Source organism: Bos grunniens, chromosome 8, assembly GCF_055505025.1.
Source record: "Bos grunniens cultivar Pamir isolate PY7600 chromosome 8, Bosgru_T2T1.0, whole genome shotgun sequence".
NCBI classification, from domain to species: Eukaryota; Metazoa; Chordata; class Mammalia; order Artiodactyla; family Bovidae; genus Bos; species Bos grunniens.
The window spans coordinates 16,733,537-16,755,493 of NC_141172.1; the positions used below are offsets into that span (position 1 = coordinate 16,733,537).

General features: G+C 39.0%; 1 protein-coding gene across 12 annotated transcripts in view; it reads left to right on the top strand.

Annotated features, from left to right (window-relative positions):
• The window catches only part of LOC147366710 (uncharacterized), a 1,020,409-nt gene that overhangs the window by 404,733 nt on the left and 593,719 nt on the right, over positions 1-21,957 (top strand). The gene's annotated exons all lie outside the window — the stretch shown is intronic.

A 21,957-nucleotide genomic window follows, 5' to 3' on the forward strand; every position in this document is an offset into this window, starting at 1 on the left:
GTTATAGTCCACTTTCAAATAATAGAATACTACTTGATGTATAGAAAGGGAAGTCGCTCAGTCGCGTCCAACTCTGTGCGACCTCATGGACTGTAGCCTACCAGGCTACTCCATCCATGGGATTCTCCAGGCAAGAGTACTCGAGTGGGTTTCCATTTCCCTCTTCTCTACTGTCTCCGTTTCTCCTTTTTGTGCATTTGCTATACATTTTAGTACCACATATAACTCAAAAATGATACATTACTAGTATTTTTCATTGAAACTGTCAATTATCTTTAAAGTAAGTTTAGACTAAGTAAAGTAGTTATAGTCATACATACATAAGTTTACCTGTCGCAAGTTTTAACCAGCAGTTTTTCTAAGGGATATTAGTTTGTTTTAGTGAGAAATTAAACGTCTAACGGCTGGGTGCCAAGGTGCTCGCTGCTACTGCGTTGCTCGCTGTGCATTTCCCTAACAATGAGATGTGTCAGTTGTCTACTCTTTTGTAGTGATTTTCACAATCCTAGCGAATGTAAACAATACATATTTCATATATACAGTTTCTATTCTTTAATTACTTTGGATGGATACAATTGCCAGTCTTTCTTTTTTCTTCTTTATTTCTCTACTTTTCAGAGCTTCTCCTTTTCACTGGTCTTGAGTTATTTGTTTGTTAGTGTTCCATATCATGATATTGTTTTCTTTGTGTTCATCCCTTTTAATGTCTGATGGGCTTCTCACATGTGTTGGTTTCTTATTTTCATCAAACATGGAAAATTCTTATCAATTATTTCTAAAAAACTTGTTTCTGTATCTATTTGGGGGATTAAAATTGCGTATATATTAAACCATTTGATATTAGCTCACATGTGAAAAAAAGTCTCTACTTTTTTCAGTCTTTTATTTCTCTCTGCTTCCTTTGGATGGATTCTGTTGTATGTCTTAAAGTTCATTTGTCTTTTATTCTGCAATGTCTGATCTGCCATTAAGCCCATATATTGCATTTTTCATTTTAGATATGCTATTTTTCACCTCTTTTCTTTTTGGTTCTTAGGGTACCATTTCTCTCCATTTCTTGTATTTACATTTTCTTTTCTGTAGACCTAGACTAAGGTGTGAATCTTCTGAGATCTCTACTGAGTGTAGGCTCTAGTCATGCATTGCTTATTCTAAATGTATAGTCAGTTATTTCTCTAAGAAGCATTAGCTTATTCAGGAAAAAATTGAGTCTGCACTGGTTGTTAGAGTGTTTGTTACTTCTGAGTTAGGCATTGTAAGTTTTTTTAAAAAATAAGTGATATGTATACTTTTTTATTTCTACATAATAAATTATCACAAACTTAGCTTAAAACAATATATATTTCTTATTTCATAGTTTCCACAGGCCTGGTTTCTGAGCATGACTTGGCCACGTGCTTTGCAGTGAAAGTAGTAACCGACCTGTATTGTCATCTGGAGGCTAGGTGGAGAATATACTTCCAGGCCCAGAGTACATTCGTGTTTTGGACTCCATCTTTTGCAGTGTATGACTGAAAGCCCCAACTTTTTGTTGACAATTTACTGGAAGCTGCTTTTATGTTCTCCCACTCCAGTACTCTTGCCTGGAAAATCCCATGGATGGAGGAGCCTGGTAGGCTGCAGTCCATGGGGTCACTAGGAGTCAGACATAACTCAGCGATTTCACTTTCACTTTTCACTTTTATGCATTGGAGAAGGAAATGGCAACCCACTCCAGTGTTCTTGCCTGGAGAATCCCAGGGACGGAGGAGCCTGGTGGGCTGCCGTCTCTGGGGTCGCACAGAGTCAGACACTACTGATGCGACTTAGCAGCAGCAGCAGCAGGTTTTATGTTCTAGTAAGTGTCAGTTTCTTGCCTTAAGAACTTTTCCATCATGGCTACTCACTTCATCACACTGATAAGAAGAATCTCTCACTCTGTTAAGATGGAGTATGATATATTCACAGGAGTAACCCTATCACATTTACCAAATAAAATACTCTAATCAAGACAGTGTATCCAGCAACCTTGGCCATATTCTCTTACTGAGAAACAACACAGATCTCACTGCTACTTGGGGAGGGTATTTTACAGAAGCTTAAACATCAGAAGTGGAAAATCATTGTGGTCTGTCTAGGAAATTAGAATTTTTGTTAAAATAATCCATGAATTCATAGTAATCAGTCTTATATAAATTCAGGAGTATAAGATTTTTACTTTATTAATATATCTTATATGTATACCTCCTCTTTCCTATGTCCATAATCATAGTTCTCAACAAGATAATTTTCCGTTGTCTTTATATCAAAATCTACATACAGCAAATTGACAATAATGGTATCATCATCATGTTCAAGAAATAGCTTCTAAGTTTTTTCCTGCATTGCTTAATTCTTAAAATAGGTTAAAATAAACCACTAGGTTTATTTATTATAAAAATGTATTAAGTAGACAAATTGTCTTTTTTTTATTGAGATGTAATTGGCATATAACATTCTGTTAGTTGCAGTCTTCCCATATAGTGATTCAATATATGAATATAATATGAAATGATCATCACAGCTGTGAAAGTGCTGCACTCAATATGTCAGTAAATTTGGAAAACTCAGGAGTGGCCACAGGATGGGAAAACGTCAGTTTTCCTTCCAATCCCCAAAAACAGCAATACCAAAGAATGCTCAAACTACCACACAATTGCACTCATGTCACACGCTAGTAAAGTAATGCTCAAAATTCTCCAAGCCAGGCTTCAGAAGTATGTGAACAATGAACTACCAGATGTTCAAGCTGGTTTTAGAAAAGGCAGAGGAACCAGAGGTCAAATTGCCAACATTCACTGGATCATCAAAGAAGCAAGAGAGTTCCAGAAAAACATCTATTTCTGCTTTATTGACTATGCCAAAGCCTTTGACTGTGTGGATCACAATAAACTGTGGCAAATTCTGAAAGAGGTGGGCATACCAGACCACCTGACCTGATTCTTGAGAAACCTGTATGCAGGTCAGGAAGCAACAGTTAGACCTGGACATGGAACAACAGACTGGTTCCAAATAGGTAAAGGAGTACGTCAAGGCTGTATATTGCCACCCTGCTTATTTAACTTATACGTAGAGTACATCATGAAAACACTGGGCTGGGTGAAGCACAAGCTGGAATCAAGATTGCTGGGAGAAATATCAATAACCTCAGATACGCAGATGACACCACCCTTATGGCAGAAAGTGAAGAAGAACTAAAGAGCCTCTTGATGAAAGTGAAAGAGGAGAGTGAAAAAGTTGGCTTAAAGCTCAACACTCAGAAAACTAAGATCATGGCATCTGGTCCCATTAGTTCGTGGTAAATAGATGGGGAAACAGTAGAAATAGTGACATACTTTTTGTTTTTGGGGGCTCCAAAATCACTGCAGATGGTGACTGCAGCCATGAAATTAAAAGACGCTTACTCCTTGGAAGGAAAGTCATGACCAACCTAGATAGCATATTCAAAAGCAGAGACGTTACTTTGCCAACAAAGGTCCGTCTAGTCAAGGCTATGGTTTTTCCAGTAGACAGGTATGGATATGAGAGTTGGACTAAAAAGAAGCTGAGCACTGAAGAATTGATGCTTTTGAACTGTGGTATTGGAGAAGACTCTTGAGAGTCCCTTGGACTGCAAGGAGATCCAGCCAGTCCATCCTAAAGGAAATCAGTCCTGAATATTCATTGAAAGGACTGATGCTGAAGCTGAAACTCCAATACTTTGGCCACCTGATGTGAATAACTGACTCCTTAGAAAAGACCATGATTCTGGGAAAGATTGAAGGCAGGAGGAAAAGAGCGTGACAGAGGATGAGGTGATTGGATGGCATCACTGACTCAACAGACATGAGTTTGAGTAAACACCGTGAGTTGCTGATGGACAAGGAGGCCTGGGGTGCTACAGTCCAGGGGGTCACAAAGAGTCAGTCGGGACTGAACGACTGAATTGAACTGAACTGATCATCACAGTATGTCTAGTTAACATCCATCACCACATACAGTTAGAAGCTTTTTTTCTTCTGATGAGCACTTTTCCCTTAGCAACTTTCAAAAATAGAATACAGTGTTATTAATTATAGCCACAAATCATTCTTTTTTAACTACATTGGTGTAGTTTCTGCAAGTGAGTGTATAATACAGCCTTTTTGTTTCACTTTAACTTTTAGGATTTACTTTTTTATTTTTATTTTATATTGAAGTATGGTTGACATAAAATATTATTGGGCCTGTGAGTACAGCATATTAGTTTGACATTTATGTACAGTACAAAATCATCATGATGTCAAGTAACTATCTTTTACCATACAAAGTATTGCAATATTGTTGACCTATACTATACTTTCTACCCCATGACTTATTTAATGACTGGAATCTTGTACTCTTAATCCCCTTGCCTATTTCATTTATTCCCCAACACTCTCTCCCTTCTGACAATTACTAGGTTGCTCTCTGTATCTGCAAATGTGTTTCTCTCTCTCTTTTTTAGATTCCACATACATGTAAAGATATGGAATATTTGTCTTTCTCTGTCTATTTTTTTCACTTAGCATAATGCCCTCTAGATCCAGTCATATTGTCACAGGTGGCAATATGTCATTCTTTTTATGGCTAATGTTCTATTAAGTATGTATACCACAGCTTTATCCATTCATCTATACGTGGGCACTTAATGTTGCTTCCATGTCTTGGCTATTAATAACACTGCAGTGAACATAGGAGTGGCTGTATCTTTTAGAATTAATGTTTTTGTTTTCTTTGGAAAAATACACAGAAATCAAATTGCTAGATGATATGGTAGCTCTATTTTTAATTTTTTGAGGAACTTCCATGCAATTTCCCATAGTATCTACATTAATTCAGATTCCCACCAACAGTGCACAAGGGTTCCCTTTTTTCCTTATCCTCATCAACACTTGTTATTCCTGTATTTTCCTTTTTTATAATAGTCATTCTGATAGGTGTGAGGTGATATGTCATTACAGTTTTGATTTGAATTTCCTGATAACTGGTTTTCAAAATTGTCCTAACAAGCAAAGTCCAGGACCAGACACTTTCACAGGTGAATTCTACCAAACGTTTAAACAGTTAATACCTATCCTTGTCAAACTATCCCCCAAAATTGAAAAGGATGATCATTTCCATTATTTTTTTCTATGAGGCAGGTATTACACTAGTATTTAAATCAAAGATACTATGGAAAAAAAAGAACTAAAGGCCATTGTCCCTGATGAACGTAGATGCAAAAACTCTCAACAAAAAATTCAGTACTCGCAAACCAAATTAAACAATACATTGAAAGAATCATACACCAAGATCAAATGAGATTCATCTCAAGGGTATAAGGATACTTTGATATTTACAAATCAGTCAAAGAGCTACATCACGTTAACAAGACAAAGGATGAAAAATCATATTATCATCTCCATAGATACACAAAGAATATTTGACAAAATCCAACATCCAGTTATGATATAAACTCAATATAGTGGGTTTAGAGGGAATGTACCTCAACATAATAAAGACCATGAATGGCAAATGAAACTTGCTCAGTCGTGTCTGACTCTTTGTGGCCCCATGGACTATACAGTCCATGGAATTCTCCAGGCCAGAATACTGGAGTGGGTAGCCGTTTCCTTCTCCAGGGGATCTTGCCAACCCAGGGATCGAACCCAGGTCTCGCACATTGCAGGTGGATTCTATACCAGATGAGCCAGGTATGGGAAGCCATTCCAGGGAAGCATGGCAAACTGATTGCTTAACATCATACTCAATGGTGAAAAGATGAAAGCTTTTCCTCTTGGGATCAGGAATAAGACGAGTTTGCCTACTCTCACCACTTTTACTCATCACTGTACTAGAAGTCTTAGCCACAACAATCAGACGAAAGAAAAGGAATCAAAATTGTTTAGGAAAAATTAAAACTGCCACTGTTTGCAGATGATTTGATACTGTATATGAAGAATGCTAAAGATTCCACCAAAAAATGTTAGTGCTTTTCAAGCTGATTTTAGAAAAGGCAGAGGAACAAGAGATCAAATTGCCAACATCCGCTGGATCATTGAAAAAGCGAGTTCCAAAAAAATATCTATTTCTGCTTTATTGACTATGCCAAAGCCTTTGACCGTGTGGATCACAACAAACTGTGGAAAGTTCTGAAAGAGATGGGAATACCAGACCACCTGACCTGCCTCTTGAGAAACCTATATGCAGGTCAGGAAGTAACAGTTAGAACTGGACATGGAACAACAGACTGGTTCCAAATAGGAAAAGGTGTACGTCAAAGCTGTATATTGTCACCCTGCTTATTTAACTTCTATGCAGAGTACATCATGAGAACGCTGGGCTGGAAGAAGCACAAGCTGGAATCAAAATTGCCAGGAGAAATATCAGTCACCTCAGATATGCAGATGACACCACCCTTATGGCAGAAAGTGAAGAGGAACTAAAAAGCCTCTTGATGAAAGTGAAAGAGGAGAGTCAAAAAGTTGGCTTAAAGCTCAACATTCAGAAAACAAAGATCATGGCATCTGGTCCCATGACTTCATGGGAAATAGATGGGGAAACAGTGGAAACAGTGTCAGACTTTATTTTTTGGGGCTCCAAAATCACTGCAGATGGTGATTGCAGCCATGAAATTAAAAGATGCTTACTCCTTGGAAGGAAAGTTATGACCAACCTAGATAGCATATTCAAAAACAGAGACATTTCTTTGCCAACAAAGGTTTGTCTAGTCAAGGCTATGGTTTTTCCGGTAGTCATGTATGAAAGTGAGAGTTGGACTGTGAAGAAAGCTGAGTGCCGAAGAATTGATGCTTTTGAACTGTGATGTTGGAGAAGACTCTTGAGAGTCCCTTGGACTGCAAGGAGATGCAACCAGTCCATTCTGAAGGAGATCAGCCCTGGGATTTCTTTGGAAGGAATGATGCTAAAGCTGAAACTCCAGTACTTTGGCCACGCCGTGCGAACAGTTGACTCATTGGAAAACACTCTGATGCTGGGAGGGACTGGGGGCAGGAGGAGAAGGGGATGACAGAGGATGAGATGGCTGGATTGGCATCACTGACTTGATGGACATGAGTTTGAGTGAACTCCGGGAGTTGGTGATGGACATGGAGGCCTGGCGTGCTGCAGTTCATGGGGTCGCAAAGAGTCAGACACGACTGAGTGACTGAACTGAACTGAATAGATGAATTAGCGTATACTTTCAAATATTTATTTTGTTTTATAAAGATATACAATTTGCATGACTCCAATGTCAAGTCTATAAAACGTGGTACATTGAAAGCGTTAGTCTATATTCTATCCCTTTGCATCTACATGGCCTCAATCTAACTGCAAAAGAAGTGAAATAAAGAGGAGTATATTGACATTTGATTTGTCCATAGGGATGAATCACAAGAAAAGCCTTTTCTTCACTGAAGGTCAGGAATCTGAGGATTGCCTTATGACAGTTTAGAAGAAATAGATTTGGAAAATATGGGAAACAGCAGAAGAAGGAAGTGTCTGGAGAGAGAGAGAGAGAGAGCCCCACCACCCCCAATATTGTAGCAGTCCAGCTTATATTGAAGTCACAAAGCAAATGAGAAATTCCCTGTTTTTACGATTACATGATACAGTTTTGGGAACAGTTATATCTGGCATCTGTTTTAAAGTTGTATTTTGCTTTATGCTATAATTATTTTTAATTACCCACAAATATGCCGTGACGATACTACAGAGAAACAGCCTTGTGTGCTAGTAGATGATCATTTAGGGAAAACACATGGAGAAAGATTTCTTCAAGTATGGCATAAAATGGGATTGAGAGAAACATTCTCAGAAATTGAGACAAGCTAAGAAAGATAATTAAAATTAAGTTTTCAGCGGAACAGAGTGATAAATTACAGGAGATCATAAATCAGATCTTCCCTCACTCTGTAATCCTGGCAGAAAAGTATGACACTGAAGCTTCTGCCTCTTTGCAAACATGATATGGTTCTAACCATTGAAAGGTGAGAGTGACCCTGTAAAGGTGCAAGATTTAGGATTTTTGTGTTTAAACAAATTATACTCTATTTACTGATTTCTTAGTATTCAGTAAAAATTATGTTATATAATTTACAAATTATCTCATTTAGATCTAACATAGTAGATATCAGCTTTTCTATTTTATAGATTAGATAACTGGAAAGTTGGAATAACTTGCCCAGAATATATATGCAGTAAAGGAAAAAAGGAGGATTCAAATCAAGATGAATGCCTTTGGCTCTGTTCTTATTTAAAGTATATGCTGATTTGCAGAGTTTTTGCCATCAGTAGAGTCTGCACTTACGGGAACTTGGCATTTGTGAAGCACTTATTTTGGTTTGGCACCCCACTCCAGTACTCTTTTTTTTTTTTTTTTTAAACTTTACAATATTGTATTAGTTTTGCCAAATATCGAAATGAATCCGCCACAGGTATACCTGTGTTCCCCATCCTGAACCCTCCTCCCTCCTCCCTCCCCATACCATCCCTCTGGGTCGTCCCAGTGCACCAGCCCCAAGCATCCAGTATCATGCATCGAACCTGGACTGCTGACTCGTTTCATACATGATATTATACATGTTTCAATGCCATTCTCCCAAATTTTCCCACCCTCTCCCTCTCCCACAGAGTCCATAAGACTGATCTATACATCAGTGTCTCTTTTGCTGTCTTGTACACAGGGTTTTTGTTACCATCTTTCTAAATTCCATATATATACATTAGTATCTGTATTGGTGTTTTTCTTTCTGGCTTACTTCACTCTGTATAATAGGTTCCAGTTTCATCCACCTCATTAGAACTGATTCAAATGTATTCTTTTTAATGGCTGAGTAATACTCCATTGTGTATATGTACTACAGCTTTCTTATCCATTCCTCTGCTGATGGGCATCTAGGTTGCTTCCATGTCCTGGCTATTATAAACAGTGCTGCGATGAACATTGGGGTACACGTGTCTCTTTCCCTTCTGGTTACCTCAGTGTGTATGCCCAGCAGTGGGATTGCTGGATCATAAGGCAGTTCTATTTCCAGTTTTTTAAGGAATCTCCACACTGTTCTCCATAGTGGCTGTACTAGTTTGCATTCCCACCAACAGTGTAAGAGGGTTCCCTTTTCTCCACACCCTCTCCAGCATTTATTGCTTGTACACTTTTGGATCGCAGCCATTCTGACTGGCGTGAAATGGTACCTCATTGTGGTTTTGATTTGCATTTGTCTGATAATGAGTGATGTTGAGCATCTTTTCATGTGTTTGTTAGCCATCTGTATGTCTTCTTTGGAGAAATGTCTATTTAGTTCTTTGGCCCATTTTTTGATTGGGTCATTTATTTTTATGGAGTTGAGCTGTAGGAGTTGCTTGTATATTTTTGAGATTAGTTGTTGTCAGTTGCTTCATTTGCTCCAGTACTCTTGCCTGGAAAATCCCATGGACGGAGGAGCCTGGTAGGCTGCAGTCCATGGGGTCACTAGGACAGACATGACTGAGCGACTTCACTTTCACTTTTCACTTTCATGCACTGGAGAAGGAAATGGCAACCCACTCCAGTGTTCTTGCCTGGAGAATCCCAGGGACGGGGAGCCTGGTGGGCTGCCATTTATGGGGTCGCACAGAGTTGGACACGACTGAGGTGACTTAGCATAGCATATGGAAAGGGGCTTCCCTCATAGCTCAGACAGTAAAGCGTCTGCCTGCGGTGCAGGAGACGAGGGTTCAATCCCTGGGTCCGGAGGATCCCCTGTAAAAGGAAATGGCAACCCACCCCAGTATCCTTGCCTGGAGAATCCCATGGACAGAGGAGTCTGGTGGGCTACAGTCCTTGGGGTCACAAAGAGTCGGACATGACTGAGCAACTTTCACTTCACTTCACTTCACTATTTTGGTTGGGCTTCCCTGGTGGCTCAGGCAGTAAAGAATCTGCCTGCAATGCAGGGGACCTGGGTTTTATCCCTGGGTCGGGAAGATCCCCTAAAGAAGGGAATGGCAACCCACTCCAGTATTCTTGCCTGAGAAATTCCATGGACAGAGATATAGTCCATGGGGTCACAAAGAGTCAGACACAACTGAGAGACTAACACGTTTACTTAATTTTGATTAAGAAATTTAAAGGCATTGAAACATGTGAAATGTCATGTATGAAACGAGATGCCAGTCCAGGTTCAATGCACGATGCTGGATGCTTGGGGCTGGTGCACTGGGACGACCCAGGGGGATGGTGTGGGGAGGGGAGGGGAGGGGGGTTTGGGATGGGGAGCACATGTGTGCCTGTGGTGGATTCATTTTGATGTTTGGCAAAACTAGTGCAATTATGTATGGTAAAAAAAAATAAAAATAAATAAAAAATTAAAAAAAAATTAAAAAAAAAAAAAGAAATTTAAAGGGCTACTACTGTACTTTCCAAAGCGTTGATCAGATCATTTCTAGATTTATTTTGAACCTGTAGATTTTGAGGCAGCTTTTTTCTTGCTAACTAAGTTATAATGGTAACTAAACACATCCTAGGTTCATGATGCATCTAATTAGGCACATACACAGGTAGCTGTCAAAGGGGAATAATTAAATGTCACACTAAAAATATTTAATGGCTGAAGTTAGAATAATATGGAATGCTTGTTCCAAGGCTTTAGGAGCCAGATTGTCCTCATTCTTCACCTAAAGAATTCATGCTTGAAAAAAGTTAATCTATGGAGAAATCCTTTTACAAATTGCTTGATTCCAACCAGCTACCAGTGGAATAAGCAATCTGTTCTTGCATTAACAGGCTGCTACCTAGAGGAAACACTTAGGCAAGACTGCAAGCTGTCTTTTAAAATTCTGGATAGCAAAAATATCAAAGAGGCCTGATTTCTCCAAGTTGGCTGCTGAATCCTAAACTGCTTATTAACACTTGTGTGTTTGGAACACATGTAGAGTGAACAACCCATTTATTTCATGTGGGACAATTAGCCAAAACCAAAATCACTAACTGCTTAGTCCTTTGGTTTGGAAACAGAAGTTCATATGTTGTTTACTCATTTTGTAAAATTTTGTTAGGCTTGAATAACATTTTTTGTTTGCTCTTGACTTCTTTATGTTGAATATTAATCTCTTCTTTAAGTAAGAAGGCTTCTAAAAATACATATAAGTTTACATATCCAGAACCACTTCCTAAAATCCCAGTTAGCTCCATCCTGTTTCATAGCTCATCCCTGGTGCTGATCAAAACTTGTACTTCTTAACTACATTATATATTTTAGTACCTATATATTCATTTAAGAAATATGCTGGGATAATTCAATTCCAAAAACATATATGGTTATCTTCCATTTCCACTGAGGCCTGCTCTGTAACACATAAGAAAAACTGATTATAGAAACCGTACAATAATCTCCTAAGTAACTAAATCCTCTTGAGGTAAAATTATCTTTTTTCTTCATGAGCAGAAATAACAGGTTTATATAAGCAATATTAAATGTGTTGCTAAATATTAGTTAAAAAATTCAATTGGAAAAAAAAATAGGTAAGGCTGAACAATCGATTTATATCTGGTTCTGAACATGTTACAAATACCAAGAGATTTCAAAGTTTTGAAATGAATCACAGCAGCATTCATGACTGAGCAGCAACAGGAAATGATATAAAATAAGTTCCCAGCTTGGGGTTTTCTGTAGGTTTCTCTGTTTGCCATGCAATCAATCATGTGCAGTATTGCATTCTTCCCATTTCTGCATTCATCACTGTACTAGCAATTGCACTGGGGAAATTATACAGAGCAGAGGAGGAAAGGAGTGTGCTGGATTGCTTACTGACATAGGTGTCAGGCCTTTGCCTTTGAACTTGAGGTTGGGAGTTCCATTTGGTTTCAAGACGAATTTATAGGCATGGAAACTTGAATATTGGGAATATTCATTCTTGCTAAAAAGCAGAGTGCAAACACTTAATAAGGGAATTCTGATCTGGTATAATAAAGATAATTGTGTCCCAACATGGAGTTTTAAGGACATTTGTGTTTAGGATCTAAAACTTAAGTTGGGTTAAAGATTTACTGAGCATGTCCCCGCCCATCAGAACAAGACCTCATTTCCCCCACAGTCAGTCTCTTCCATCAGGAAGCTTCCATAAGCCTCTTATCTTTCTCCATCAGAGGGCAGACAGAATGAAAACTGCAATCACAGAAAACTAATCAAACTGATCACATGGACCACAGCCTTGTCTAACTCAATGAAACTATGAGCCATGCCAAGTAGGGCCACCCAAGATGGGTGGGTCATGGTTGAGAGCTCTGACCAAACATTGTCCATTGGAGAAGGGAATGGCAAACCACTTCAGTATTCCTGCCTTGAGATCCCCATGAACAGTATGAAAAGGCAAAAAGACAGGACACTGAAAGATGAACTCCCCAGGTTGGTAGGTGCCACATATGCTAATGGAGAAGAGTGGAGAAATAATGAAAAAACAGAGCCAAAGCAAAAAACAAAACAAAACAAAACAAAAAAACACCCGGTTGTGGATGTGACTCGTGATGGAGGTAAAGTCTGATGCTGTAAAGAGCAATATTGCACAGGAACCTGGAATGTTAGGTCCATGAATCAAGGCCAATTGGCAGTCAAACAGGAGATGACAAGAGTGAACATTGACATTTTAGGAATCAGTGAAATTAAATGGACAGGAATGGGCAATTTTAATTCAGATGACCATTGTATCTACTGCTGTGGGCAAGAATCACTTAAAAGAAATGGGAGTAGCCCTCATAGTCAACAAAAGAGTCTGAAATGCAGTAGTTGGATGCAATCACAAAAAGGACAAAATGATATCTGTTCATTTCCAAGACAACCATTCAGTATCACAGTAATCCAAGTCTATGCCCCAACCAGTAATGCTGAATAGCCTGAAACTGAATGGTTCTATGAAGACCTACAAGACCTTCTAGAACTAACACCCCAAAAAGCCCCTTTTCATCATAGGGGACGGGAATGCAAAAATAGGAAGTCAAGAAATACCTGGAATAACTGGCAAATTTGGCCTTGGAGTACAGAATCAAGTAGGGCAAAGGCTAATAGACTTTTGCCAAGAGAACACACTGGTCATAGCAAACACCCTCTTCCAATAGCACAAGAGAAGAATCTACACATGGACATCACCAAATGGTCAACACTGAAATCAGACTGATGATATTCTTTGCAGCCAAAGATGGAGAAGCTCTATACAGTCAGTAAAAACAAGACTGGAAGCTGACTGTGGCTCAGATCATGAACTCCTTATGACCAAATTCAGACTTAAAGAAAGTAGGGAAAACCACTAGACCATTCAGATATTACCTAAATCAAATCCCTTATGGCTATATAGTGTAAGTGACAAATAGATTCAAGGGATTGGATCTGATAGAAACTGTGCTTGAAGAACTATGAATGGAGGTTTGTGACATTGTACAGGAGGCACTGATCAAGACTATCCCCAAGAAAAAAAGATGCAAAAAGGCAAAATGGTCATCTGAGGATGCCTTACAAATAGCAGAGGGAAAAAAAAAAAAAAAGATAAGTGAAAGGCAAAGGAGTAAAGGAAAGATATAGTCATTTGAGTGCAGAGTTCCAAAGAATAGCAAGGAGAGATAAGAAAGCCTTCCTCAGTGATCAATGAAAACAAATAGAGGAAAACAATAGAATGGGAAAGACTAGACATCTCTTCAAGAAAATGAAAGATACCAAGAGAACTTTTCATGCAAAGATGGGCACAATAAAGAACTGAAATGGTATGGACCTAACAGAAGCAGAATATGTTAAGAAGAGGTGGCAAAAATACATAGAAGAACTATGCAAGAAAGATCTTCATGACCCAGAAAACCACGATGGTGTGATCACTCACATAGAGCCAGACATCCTGGAATACTAAGTCAAGTGGGCCTTAGGAAGCATCACTTTGAACAAAGCTAGTGGAGGTGATGGAATTCCAATAGAATTATTTCAAATCCTAAAAGATGATGCTGTGAAAGTGCTGCACTCAATATGCTAGCAAATTTGGAAAACTCAGCAGTGGCCATGGGACTGGAAAAGGTCAGTTTTCATTCCAATCCCAAAGAAGGGCAATGCCAAAGAATGCTAAAACTACTACCCAGTTGCACTCATTTCACATGCTAGCAAAGTAATGCTCAAAATTCTCTGAGCCAGGCTTCAACAGTACGTGAACCGTGAACTTCCAGATGTTCAAGCTAGTTTTAGAAGAGGCAAAGGAACCAGAGATCAAATCAACAACATCTGCTGGATCATCAAAAAAGCAAGAGAATTCCAGAAAAACATCTGCTTTATTGACTATGCCAAAGCCTTTGACCATGTGGATCACAACAAACTGTGGAACGTTCTTAAAGAGATGGGAATACCAGACCACCTGACCTATCTCTTGAGATATCTGTCTGCAGGTCAGGAAGCAACAGTTAGAACCAGATGTAGAACAACAGACTGGTTCCTAATTGAGACAGGAGTACATAAAGGCTGTATATCGTTACCCTGCTTTTTTAACTTATATGCAGAGTACATCATGTGAAATGCTGGACTGGATGAAGCACAAGCTGGAATCAAGATTCAGTTCAGTTCAGTTGCTCAGTCATGTCCTATTCTTTTCGACCCCATGAACTGCAGCACGCCAGGCCTCCCTGTGCATCACCAAGTCCTGAAGTCCACACAAAATCCATGTCCATTGAGTTGGTGATGCCAACCAACCATCTCATCCTGTGTCATCCCCTTCTCCTTCTGCCCTCAATCTTTCCCAGCATCAGGGTCTTTTCAAATGAGTCAGCTCTTTGCATCAAGATTGCCAGAAGAAATATCAATAACCTCAGATATGCAGTTGACACCACCCTTATGGAGGAAGTAAGGAGGAACTAAAGAGCCTCTTGATGAAAGGGAAAGAGAAGAGTGAATAAGCTGACTTAAAACTCAACATTCAAAAAACTAAGATCATGGTATATGGTCCCATCACTTCATAACAAATAGATGGGGAAACAATGTAAACAGTGAAAGATTTTATTTTCTTGGGCTCCAAAATCACTGCAGATGGTGACTGCAGCCATGAAATTAAAAGACACTTGCTCCTTGGAAGAAAAGCTATGACCAACTTAGTATTTTAAAAAGCAGAAACATCACTTTGCCAATAAAGGTCCATCTAGTCAAAGCTATAATTTTTCCAGGAGTCCTATATGGATGTGAGAGTTGTACCATAAAGAAAATTGAGTGCCAAAGATTTGATGGTTTTGAATTGTGGTGTTGAAGAAGACTCTTGAGAGTCCCTTGGACTTCAAGGAGATCAAAGAAGTCAATCCTAAAGGAAATCAGTCCTGAATATTCTTTGGAAAGGCTGATGCTGAAGCTGAAACTTCAATCCTTTGGCCACCTGATGTGAAGAACGGACTCATTGGAAAAGACCCTGTTCTGGGAAAGATTGTAGGGAGGAGGAGAAGGGGATGACAGAGGATGAGCTGGTTGGTTGGCATCACTGACTTGATGGACATGAGTTTGAGGAACTCCAGGAGTTGGTGATGGACATGGAACCTGGCATGCTGCAGTCCTTGGAATCACAAAGAGTTGGACATAACTGAGTGACTGAACTGAACTGAAGATTATCAAAGCTCAGACATAGTAGATTAAATTTATTTGGCTTTTACCAAGAGCAAAGCTCCATGGTGGATATTTAAGAGGATACAAATTGTCTCTTTTAAGGAGTAGGAATTCTTCAAGATGATTGTGAAAAGCTATTTTGTGACTCAGCTGAGTCCATGGCAAGGGCTAGATAAAGCTCCAGAAAGATCAATGTCATCAGTCCTTGAAAGAATTTGAAATAGGGAAGCCTACGAACATTTGATGGAAAGTGTGAGAAAAGTGGTTCAAAAATGAGCATAGGGCAAAGGAACAGAGGAAGGTGTGACAATGTTCATGTCCAAGACAGAGTAGGAACCAACCCATCTGGAATGGGGGCCTTATTACAGTCCTGCTTTTTGAGTATTTTATTGGTCACAGGGACCAGAGGAAGACAACAACATGTAACATAGACAATTTTTATCCTTTGAAAAAAAGTGTCATGAACAATGGTAAAAGTTTTTGCAGGAAAACTGAAAATACCTGACCTTCCACCTTCCAGATAGTCAACATATCTCATGTATTCATACTAGTAATACGGGACATATGTGGTGAGAACAGAGAGCCTAGATTTAGGTCTGTTATTTACTCCTACATGAAATGTTTGCTTATGTTTATTTTACATGTGAGACATTGATCTGTCAATTAATTTTGATATATTCTAGCCATTCAGTTTTGTAGCAATTTAATGTTCACTCTTGGATGACAGATTGTATTTTATGAAAGTTGTTTGTACAAAAAACTGTGTTCTTTTGAAAGTATATTTGAGGAATCAGTGGCTCAAGGCTATGTCTCTAAAATCTGCTAATTTGAAGTGGGATTATAAGCTTGCATTAAAGGGCCAGTAGATTCTTATATTACTAACTCTGGTTTAAAGTTTGGAGTTTCCACTATGAATTCTGCTCACAAGATTTAGAAGTACCTGGATATGGTGTTTCTTTACAGAGGAGTCCACTTAGAATCTGGTTTCTGAAAAAAAAAAACTTATACTTAACCAAAAAACTCAGAATCAACATATTCCAGAATGATTTTCTGTCATATTCTTGTTTTTATGTTTGGAGCAACTTGCACAGAAGTTGGAACAAAGATGTCATGCCTGGGTTTCTGAGTTCCTCAAATAGGTACACCATAATTAGGGACTCACTTTCTTTAGACAGACATCCTAGTTCAACCTGATATTAAGGAAATTTCAGTCATCTTCTATTCATCAAGAAAAGGTATAGGCAATTGGCCAGAGCAGGAGTTAACTTGGCTTTATGCATACTGTTGGCTGGTAGACATATTTTCCCTTTGTGAAAAATACACTTACCAGCCCCAAACCAAGAGATGAATTTGGACACATGGAGCACAGCAAAAGTGAGACTTTTAATGATGATCTTGCAAGATAGGGTGCCTGGTGGGCAGGCATACCCAGAGCAATTATAAAAAGGGATTTATTCCCTAACCCGCAGGTCCCTCCCCCAGTTCCTCATTGGCTGAGTGCTGAGGGGGTGTACAGTCTTCCCTGAGGTCACCTAAGTTTCATTATTTCCTTATTGCGTATCTTCTTTTTCCCTTCCCAACTTACATCTGCATTTTTCAACAAAGGCTTTCTTGCTAGTTTATCCCTTCCCCCAACATCTTGTTTGCTTAGGCACTGTCCACGTGCATGAGCTTTGTGTCAGGTCCCCAAGTCCTTAGGCAAGTGTAGAGCCAGGGCACAGGCAATGGGTGAATTCCTGTCTCTTTAGAATCCAGTCTGATGTCCCTCCCTCAATACTGACTTGATCTAAAGTGTCCAAGCTTCAGCTTTGCCTTGAAAACGGACCACTTAAAGTTTCTATTTCTTACAAAAGAACACGCAGGAAGAGAAAGGTCCAAAGAAAGGACCCCGGTTGGTGAACTGGCTCAGCTATACCAAAATAGGTGTTAAAGTGCACAGTGCCACAGACGCACCCTTTGGAGCGTCATTTACCCAACCCAATAATCAAATAGATTCAAAGAAGTGTTCTGAGATCTGTTCAGTCAGAACAACAAGTCATCATCTTTGGAGGAACAGGGAGGGATAAGAGACATTAAGAAAAAGGAGCATCCTCCATTCCTACAGATTTATCACTGGTCAAATTTATTGACCAGTCTTTTTAAAATAGTGAATCTCATTAGGATCAGCTCTTAGAGAATATACTTGAGAAAACAATGCATTACACTGTACACATATCCTTAAAGCCACAGCTAAAATGAGTGAATCTAAAATACAAAAGTAGCCCTCCTTTCCTTTAGTAGTATTACAATTATACATCTCAACTAACTGGGGATTTTGAGACCTGAAATTTGACATATTGTAGATCAGGAAAAGCTCTCATCTTTCTAGCAATGGATAGTAGTAGAACCTTTCCTGGATCAGTTACCTTGATGCTGAGTATATGGAGGATTATGAAGCTGGACAGAGGGAGGAATTAATAAATCTCAAAGAGCATCTGGCCACTTCTGATACTTCACAGCCTATTGAAGTTAACTTGAATAGGAAAGGAAACACAATGCATGGTTTGGGCCAGATGACTTTGTGCTTTACTTTCTACCTAGGACGCTGTTTTATCACAGGACAGTGATTTATAATGATAAAACCTACTGCTTTTGCGATTAATTTAAGGTGCTGTTTTGAGTGTTCCTGCTAGGGTAACAAAAAATCAGCCTCCTAAAGCCATCATCTCTTCCTTGTTATATATTACTGTTTTTACTATTCATAGTAAAGAATATATTAGTACAATTGCCCAGTCAATTCTTAACGTTCTTGAAGAATTGAAAAATAGCTACAGTGGACGACACACTATTTGTTTTCTATGCACCAAAAAGCAAGTTCACCTTGTATTTTGTTTGCACTGTTTTCATTTCCTTGCAGTTCTGGATAACCTTCCATCAGCATATTCCTTGAAATGAGCTTGAAGTATTTGTTCTATATTTTATATTGAACTTGGGCTCCTGTCTTTTGCAGACAAATGACTTGTTAACATATTGTTTTTGAAGCACAATTAGCATTTCTGTGAACCAGGGATTAAGCATTGTGTGTAGATTAGGAATAATTTATGTCTAATTAATAATTGATGTTTTCCCCTACTCTGACTGAGATTTTGTTCTGCATAATATGAGACGAGCAGAGTACTCCCTAGTGATGACAAGAGAAAGCATTTTTCAAGTGCAAAGAACGCTAAAAAATTAAAATCTGCTTCAATGGGATTTTTAACCTCTTGACTGCTAAATAATGGAAATTATTGGATCCCAGATTTTTTGGTCACTGTTTTGCCTTTTGAAATTAGAAAATATGTGCATGTAATAATGCCAGAGTTCAAAATTCAAAAACTCTGTGATCTCACATATGTAGAGGGCACCGATAAAGTGAAAAGGACACTAAGAAGACCTTGGGGCAGTCTGAAAAAGGAGCCACAAAGCTTATACATTAACATTCACTAATTTTTGTTGGGAGAAAGTCCCTCAGATGCTCATAAAAGTAATCAATCTACATATATTTTTTCAAATAGGCTTTTTAAATTTAAAAGGAATTATAGACTTATTATAATAATTCCAATAATACAGAAGTATTTACAGTAAAACATAACTCTGCCACCTCCCCTACTCCCATTCAGCTTCCCAGCAAAAGTAAGTATTATTTCTAGTGTGTAAAATTCAACAAGCCTGAGTATTTTATTTCTTAGATTCAAGCAAGCAATTAGTATTGCTGAGAAAGGCACCTGGAAGGAGCTGCTGCTGCTGCTAAGTCACTTCAGTCGTGTCCGACTCTGTGCGACCCCATAGACAGCAGCCCACCAGGCTCCCCCGTCACTGGGGTTCTCCAGGCAAGAACACTGGAGTGGGTTGCCATTTCCTTCTCCAATGCAGGAAAGTGAAGAGTGAAAGCGAAGTTGCTCAGTCGTGTCTGACTCTTAGTGACCCCATGGACTGCAGTCCACCAGGCCCCTCCGTCCATGGGATTTTCCAGGCAAGAGTACTGGAGTGGGGTGCCATTGCCTTCTCCATGGAAGGAGCTAGAAACCCTAATAGTCTGTCTATGAGAAAGGAAACAAAAATACAAAGTAAAAAGAAAACAACCAAAACACATTGACACAGTTGCAAATACTGCAGAATCATGACACTCCATACCATTTAGTTTACACCAGGCTTCAAGCAGTAAATGAAGCATTGCAAGAATGTGTTCAAATGTGACAACAATCTTCTAACAGCTTTTTCCAAAGTGTGGGATTAGAGTTTGTTACATGCAATATGTTTAGTACAGAGAATACCCCTCCTCAAAAAAAATCTCATTAGTGTTACAATAGATCACCCTAGCCTCAGTTTTACTTTTAATATTTTCACCCACCTGTCATTGTCAGAAACCCACGTTCATGGTCCATGTCAAAATGCGTTCCAAAATGTTAAATTGAAGTATAGAAGCATATTAATATTTACTGCCATCTCCTGTACCTTCACCTGTCTGTCATGTTCTATACTTTGTTCTTAAACTCATGAAAACACCCCATGTCTTAACATTTTTATTGCCTTTCAATCTACCACTTAGATTTGGCTCTGTGTATAGCAGAAGTCACTGTCTTCCCATTGATCAAGAGGACCTTAATATTCCTCCCATTTTGACTAAAGCTGGCTCCCTGAGTCTAGGTCTCTGAGTTTCCTTTTTCTAGAACATTTACATAAGAAAACTTAAAATTGTAAATTCTCTTTGTGCCCCTTTGAGATTGAGAGCTTTTAAAATGGTTTTTGCCTATTGTGCTACTTGGTAATGTGTTTCTCTGAGTCTTGGAAGGCATTCCAGTGATAATTAATCTTCAAGGAATATGGTGCCCCTATTACCCATTCTGTGGGAGAGTATACCTGAATTTCAGTGGGTACTTTGCTCCAAGATGTAAATCTGCCTCCTGTCATGAAAATATGAAGTACCCTTTTCCTTTGGATAGTATCACCAATTCAATGGACATGAACTTGGGCAAACTCTGGGAGATAATGAGGGACAGGAAGGCCTGGTGTGCTGCAGTCCATGGGGTCACAAAGAGTCGGACACAGCTTAGTGACTGAACAACAACATCCTTTTTCTTTGGCTATGGCTGATTAGCAAGCAAAGGTGGCCTAAGGGTTTCCACTTCCCTCAGAGGAGTTGAGTGGATTAAGACTGAGCTCTCATCTTTCTCCCCACGTTACTGCAATAGTCTTGAAGACAGTGTTCCTTGTCTGTTTAAATTTGTCTAGTGCTGTTTTTGATTTCATATTGTCAATATATTGATCCACTTTACTTTCTACTTTTCTAGTCTTAACCCTCATATCAAGTCAATACTTCACCTTCTCTACTGTCACATCATGCTTGCTTTGTATGACTGTAGAGAATTAAACAATCTTTTTCACATTTACATGGGAGTTTTCCCAAAATTTTAACATTTTATTCAATCTAGATAGTTATCAGCTATGCTAATACTAGGTATTTACACTTATTAAAGAAAACTTTATCAATTTGATAGCATGAATGACATTTCAAATTAATTTCATTTATTTCTTCCTTGCTCATTGCTACAATTGTAATCTCAAATATATATGTATATCAGTTCAGTCACTCAGTTGTGTCTGACTCTGTGACCCCATGAATCACAGCACGCCAGGCCTCCCTGTCCATCACCAACTCCCAGAATTCACTCATACTCATGTCCATCGAGTCAGTGATGCCATCCAGCCATCTCATCCTCTGTCATCCCCTTCTCCTCCTGCCCCAAATCCCTCTCAGCATCAGAGTCTTTTCCAGTGACTCAACTCTTCACATGAGGTGGCCAAAGTACTGGAGTTTCAGCTTTAGCATCAGTCCTTCCAAAGAACACCCAGGACTGATCTCCTTTAGAAGGGACTGCTTGGATCTCCTTGCAGTCCAAGGGACTCTCAAGAGTCTTCTCCAACACCACAGTTCAAAAGCATCAATTCTTAGGTGCTCAGCTCTCTTCACAGCCCAACTCTCACATCCATACATGACCACTGGAAAAACCATAGCCTTGACTAGCCGGACCTTTGTTGGCAAAGTAATGTCTCTGCATTTCAATGTGCTATCTAGGTTGGTCATAACTTTCCTTCCAAGGAGTAAGCGTCTTTTAATTTCATGGTTGCAGTCACCATCTGCAGTGATTTTGGAGCCCAGAAAAATGAAGTCTGACACTGTTTCCACTGTTTCTCCATCTATTTGCCATGAAGTGATGGAATCGGTTGCCATGATCTTCGTTTTCTGAATGTTGAGCTTTAAGCCAACTTTTTCACTCTCCTCTTTCACTTTCATCAAGAGCCTTTTTAGTTCTTCTTCACTTTCTGCCATAAGGGTGGTGTCATCTGCATA